Source organism: Ixodes scapularis, unplaced genomic scaffold, assembly GCF_016920785.2.
Source record: "Ixodes scapularis isolate PalLabHiFi unplaced genomic scaffold, ASM1692078v2 PGA_scaffold7__128_contigs__length_106722199, whole genome shotgun sequence".
In the NCBI taxonomy this organism is placed as follows: domain Eukaryota; kingdom Metazoa; phylum Arthropoda; class Arachnida; order Ixodida; family Ixodidae; genus Ixodes; species Ixodes scapularis.
Window position 1 is genome coordinate 58651935 of NW_024609882.1, and position 6000 is coordinate 58657934.

The 6000-nt window shown below is 42.8% G+C and overlaps 1 protein-coding gene across 1 annotated transcript in view; it reads right to left on the bottom strand.

Moving 5' to 3' along the window:
• LOC115308194 overlaps window positions 1-5604 on the bottom strand; it is a 248842-nt gene extending 243238 nt beyond the window's left edge. Inside the window, exon 1 of the mRNA XM_002400363.4 lies at window positions 5111-5604. The gene's annotated coding sequence lies outside the window, so the exon portion shown is untranslated. The remainder of the gene's footprint in view (window positions 1-5110) is intronic.
• Window positions 5605-6000: the final 396 nt, after the last annotated feature.

Below are 6000 nucleotides of genomic sequence, written 5' to 3' on the forward strand. Positions count from 1 at the left end.
CACTCATACCCGTTTTGATTGACGGAGCTGATCACTTAAAGGCCAATGCTCGTTATTTTGGGTGCGACGCAGCTGATCAGTTATAGGCAAATTATCGCTATTTCGAAAGCAACTCATTTGTTGAGAGTCCGATGCTCGGTATTTTGAGAGTTGCACAGCTGAGCACTGAAAAGCGATTGATCCGTATCTGGAGAGCAGCACACCTGAACAGTGAGAAGTTAATGATTGGTATTGGTCATTAAGAGGCCAATGATCTGTACTTCTGGTCCGACGCAGCTGATTACTAAAAGTCCAAGGATCGGTATTCTTAGAGAAACACAGTTGATCACTGAAAGCCAATGATCGGTATTGTCAGTGTAACGCAGCTGATTCCAGAAAAAATGATGATCGATATTTAAAGTACGACGTAGCTCATCACTGAAATACCACTGCTCGGTATTTCGAGTCAAATACTGTGCTGTATATGCTCATGTCCTTCTGAGAATGCAAACTCTAAAAGTGCCTCAGTGTTTGACCAGTTTGAGCACTTGGGTAGACAACGACTGCGAAGAACTCAAAGATTCCTTGAACGACGAAGCTGAGAATGCCATTAGGCCAGAAAGAAAAATGCAATGTGCACTGTGACAAAGTGCACGGCGTTATTTTTGTTCACGTAGCTATTTTCGTGTAGTCTCAATATAAAATATGTTCTTGAGAGTGTAGGTTCATCGATTTTCGCCATTCATTCCTTGCCAAAATATTTTTCGGCTTTCGCTTAATTATTGGAACATTCTTCCACATTGAACAGTAACCATCTACGATATTTCAATATTTGTACGCACACCCTTTCATGACTCATAATTCCACATTATGTTATTCTTCGTTTGTGCTATTTTCTATTGATTTGAGATGTGCCAAAAAGAAAAAAGCAACGCCTGCACGTCCCCCTCAACAAATTTGTCGTGGGCATCTAAGGTACTAAAAGTTGAATGAGATTACTATATTTTCATTTGCTTTATTAAAGGAACTGGTAGGCTTAACTATAATCATGCTGTTCCTGACAGCCTTCTTAACTTTGTCGACATGAACATTGTTCTTTTGTTTTATAAAGAAATTAATAATATTATTATTTTAAGCTCCCACGCTCTCGGGGACACCGTCGTTGTTTGCAGTGATAAACCACTTTCGCGTTCATCTGGAAAGTGGACGCACAATAATATATTACGTGTAGAATATTGGTGTCAAAGTTCTTCCCTTAATCTTCTTGTAAGCCTCCATCCCGACATAAAAAAAGATGTCCATGAAATGCGCGAAATAAACTCATGGGAATCAGAGTGGATACTGATATGGCGAATCGCGTTGCCCACTTAAGTTACTTGGGTACTTCTGTGCATACGAGGCAGATAACTGGGAGATTTTGAATTGACTAGGAACCAGGAAAGCAACAAAAAATAACATGGTATCCTCGAGACATTAGTACGCTTTGCGGCAAATGGTGGACCACTATACTTTCGCCGGCTTTTCCCTAATCGGCGCAGGCTATATTTAGATTACAAACAATGCTCTTCCTGGTTTCATATATTGTCAACGATGCGTATGTTGTGTCAAGCCACCGCGAGCTCTTGGGTTGTTAGGATGGAACTAATAAAACTTATACTACATTCACACGGCCAGTATAAAGGTACGTTTCAAATAAGTCCCGTTCCAATCGGCGAAGCAGCCAGCGTTCTCGGGTTACAAGCACATGCCACGCGTGGGGAATCGCGAACTGATTCGCCACCGAACATAAAGGTACCTTAGCTAGGGGGACCTTTATGATGGTGGCAATGGGGTATTACTCTCTTTCGATCTTTCCAGCTATCGCCTTCTGCGCACTGCCATTTTTGCCTACTGGGCTAAGAGGCGCGTTTTGAGCATAGCAGTAGCTTTCATCCACGAAATAGGAGGCGCCGCGCATGCGACAGCCGAGTGGCTTAGCATTTTCCGCTTGGGTGATCAGCGCTGGTCTATAGATGATTTCCACGACGCACATAAAAAGCCAAGGGCTGCTATTACAGGAGAGTGCAAATAGCAGATCCACGAAAAAAAAACTTTCTGAGAGACAGGTAACCTTTTCATGTGTACACGTCCTGCTCTAAGCAACTTCATAAACTAACTTTAGGACAAAACATTTTTTTACTTCTTTTATCTCGAAAGTCTTCCATACATGATGGCGGTGATTGGCACTGTCAGTGTTCTACGACAACGTATCGACCAAGGCACGGGAGTGTCTGTATTGCTGGAGGTTTCCTCGTACATGGCTCATAGATTAGCATTACTTTAACCGACGCGACGACCCGATGGGACCAATCAAACAGTGTCAAAGGTGCAACGTCATTGTACTCGTCGTTGTATAAGCCTAACCATGGTAAAGGCAACTGTTCCGACGCAGTCGATGCACCGTTCATGTTTCTCAGCGTTACGGAAAGAAAGATCGCGTCCTTCCAAGACGAATACAGAATACATGGCTATGGTTCTGCGATTTCAGTGATGTGCGACATTGGCGCGCTGAAGATACTTGAGAGCGGTGTCATTTGCCTCGCTTCCCTTTAGTGCAGACTCCCTACGCATCCGGGAGACGGCTGGGAAAGAGAAGAGATTATAGTAGTCTTTCAAACTACATTGGGAAGAAAAAGTGCCCCAAAGTGGGTTTCTTTCCACGTCTTCATCGAAATGTGCTGCATCAGATGAAGACGCATGAGCGAAAAACGAAGTTATGACAGCGGGAGCTCGCACAAGTTTTACCGCCAACTTGAAAACCGTAATTATCTGCGCGATAATCAGCCTACTAACATCAATGCCTTTTCACTGGAGAGAAATTTGAGGCCGCAACAGCAAAAACTCCCAACCAGAACCTCGTGAAGACTAAAATGCTGATGTGTGAAAACAGCTGATATAGCTGGCGTAGCTAATGTCTGACTGCACATATCGTGTAAGAGGGGCCAGAAAACTTCCAAAATACAGTGTGAGCCTTTAGTATCTACTCTGGACGTTTCCTGGAGCCTCTATGCTTTTTGTTGCGACATTTAACGTAATTTCAGCGAATATATAAAGAATATACATATTGTGTACTTTCAAGAGCATTATTCTCGTTTTCCAACTGTGACTTGTCTTAATAGGTTGTGCAATCAATTCTTGGTCCTTAGAATCTTCCAATCATGATTACATTTTTAATGCATTATATTGAGGATATGTAGAGTTTCCATGTCTCTTTTGGAATTCCAATATCTTAGGTTTTATGAGAATCTAACTAACTACTTAGTGGCCTCTTTAAAATAAGGCTTGATGACGATATTTTTCTTTCAAAAATAAACTATTGTAAACATCTTTTCGCTAGATACTGGTGCTTTCCCCTTCATAGAGAGCAAAGTGAGCTGCTGCACCATGTTCCGCGTAAAAGAAATTGTGTGCCTATAGGTGCCCGCACTAAAAACCACTTTTATGTAATTGTTTCTGCCTCTGAACACGATACTATAAAAGCTACGTTGAAGCTAATCGTTGTCCTCAAAAAAGAAAAGACAACGCTTTATAATTAGCTCAAAATCGAAATGAGAAATCACGCAGTCGTGAAGTGCTTGGCCGACCGGGAAGATGACTCCAGGCTTCCATCGTCCTTCTTAAGAACACCGTGGAACTTGTCATTTGCAAGCGATTATAAGAACTCATTGGCCTCGAAGGCGAATTGCAATATTTGTCAGCGGACCGATTGTTGACGAGCGCATACATCCGGGTGACGCAGTGCTTGTGTCGATGCGTGAGCTTCTTTCGGATGACGTGCTTGGGGTACCAAGGACTGAAACTCCGGAAAAGTTTCGAAAGAAGGAAGGTGCAAAATACTCCGCCATATTTCTAATTTTATTTTACCCAAAAACCAATCTTGTGACTTTCTCCCCCTTTTCTTTTAGCCAACTAAACGACGTGTGATTAGTAAAATCCCAGTGTAGGATTCTATGTCCCAGCCGAAAGTTGATTTCTTTGTCCCTTTAAGGAGCGCCGGGTGAGGCCTACCATATTAATGCTTCTTACTTCGTACTTCTGCGTTCGTATTTGTTTAAGACCGCACTCACATAAGAGCGATATTAAGATGCACGGGTCTCGGAGTACCCTTCGTTTTTTTTTTACTTTTTAGTGACTATGTAATGTATTTCCGTGTTGCTGGGGAGTTGGCCATCAGATTTCGCTAGTACGATAAAATGAAGAATATAATGAAGGGCATAAAAAATAAGTACTGTTGAAGTTGAGTGGCACTGCCGCAGAAAGTTAAGTTCATTCTAGTATACAGTGTACATCACCCACAGTCGAAGAATTCATTTTAAAGAAAAAGTTTTACACCACAGAACTTCAGAACGAACATTGCATTCTTTTGAAGTTTCTTGCGTGCAAAATAGGAAGAAGCAATGGTTTCGCGGGAAATGATTTATTCTTCATACAGATTTATTTTTCAATGAATGCTGAATAGTTTCTAAGTAAAAAACAATTAATATTCAATTGTGTTCCCAGAAATAAACTTTTCGTTTTTTTTTAGTCCTTTTCTGTTTTTTTCTCATAAAGCGAGGCAATCAATGGCGTGGGTTGATTGGTTTATTTGGAAGCCCCATTCCTCATAAAACTTGAAGCAAAAAACACTTGGTTGTTGCTCTTAAACCATTTCGTTGGAAATGTAGCAGATCGAAAAAAGTTACGCTAATTTAAGTACATAGTAACTAACAGCGTACACCGGCCACCGCAAAGAATGTAGTTTCATAAGCAAGTTCCAACTCACATATATTCAGAACAAATATTGCATTCTTTTTATCGGTCTTTCGTTTAAAGTAGCGGGTAATGTTTTCCATGTAAAACTTTTGTTACTAAAATTTTATTTTTCAGTAAATCGTAAATACTTCCTGGGTAAAAAAAAAATTGTTCGCACTTCGTTTTTTGCAATGCAACTTGCGGTTCTCTTTTTCATTGAGTTACATGAAGACTGGCGAGAAACGGTCCAAATTACAGGAATTTAAAGCAAAAATGTTTAGCTAATGTAGTTTCTCATACCTCTTCGTTGAAAGTGTTACTCCGAACCTGCATCTCACAAGAAAAAAAAAAAGGTACTCACTACTTTGGCAGGTCTTTCTTCGGTAGCGGTTGAAGGGACGCTCTCAGGTCGTTTTTCGAGACGTGGGGAAGATTCTTTGTTTTTCGTCGTCGGTCCTCCTGACTTGCCGCTCGCTCCCTCTTTGGATACTCGGGGGGGACGAAGATAAACACAAAAAGAATCTCCGCGCTCTTCCCTCCAATTCCGCACCAACAACAACCTACGAAAACCAAAGACGACGACTACAGCAGGCGATGCCGGAGCGGACAACCAAACTTTCCGTCGAACAGTCCGAGGAAAGAAACTTGAGGTGTCAGCGCAGACTTTGGATCTCGTTTCGCAGCTCGCTCCTCTCGCGTTCTTATCGCTCGTCGGATTTTGTTTTGTTGCGCGACGGGTCAACTTCTCCGCGCGTGCAAGGGGTCCGACTCGAAAGGGGTGCGCGGCGGGTCCGGACTCCGGAGTCGGAATCTCCGGAGCTCGCGCGCGAAGCTTTTTGTACCCTCAGTGTCGCTGACGCGAGCGCTACCTAGCCGTGGGCGGGCGGCCGTGCGGCACAAGTGGCCTCCGGCGCCAATGTGTGTGCGTGCGTGCTCGTTCTGGTATTGTTTTGATTTGTCTTTTTAACAGGGCGGCACGATGTTTTTTTTTTTTCTTTTTTCTTTTGGGTGTTGCGTATCTCCACCCCCTCTCTGGTGACGGCACGGTCACGTGGTTTGCAGCGTACCAATGGGGAAGCCCCCGGAATGCGGAGGCGTTGCGATCGGCTTTGGATAACGGGTTTTGACGGCGTCCGTTGTTTGGAGGTGTTCTAACGTTGAGTTGCTCGCGTCTGGAAACGCTGTAAATTCGTTACTTCCTTTTTTCGCTCAATTTTTCTTTTCTTTTTTTTTTTTACGGCTTGGTAGGAA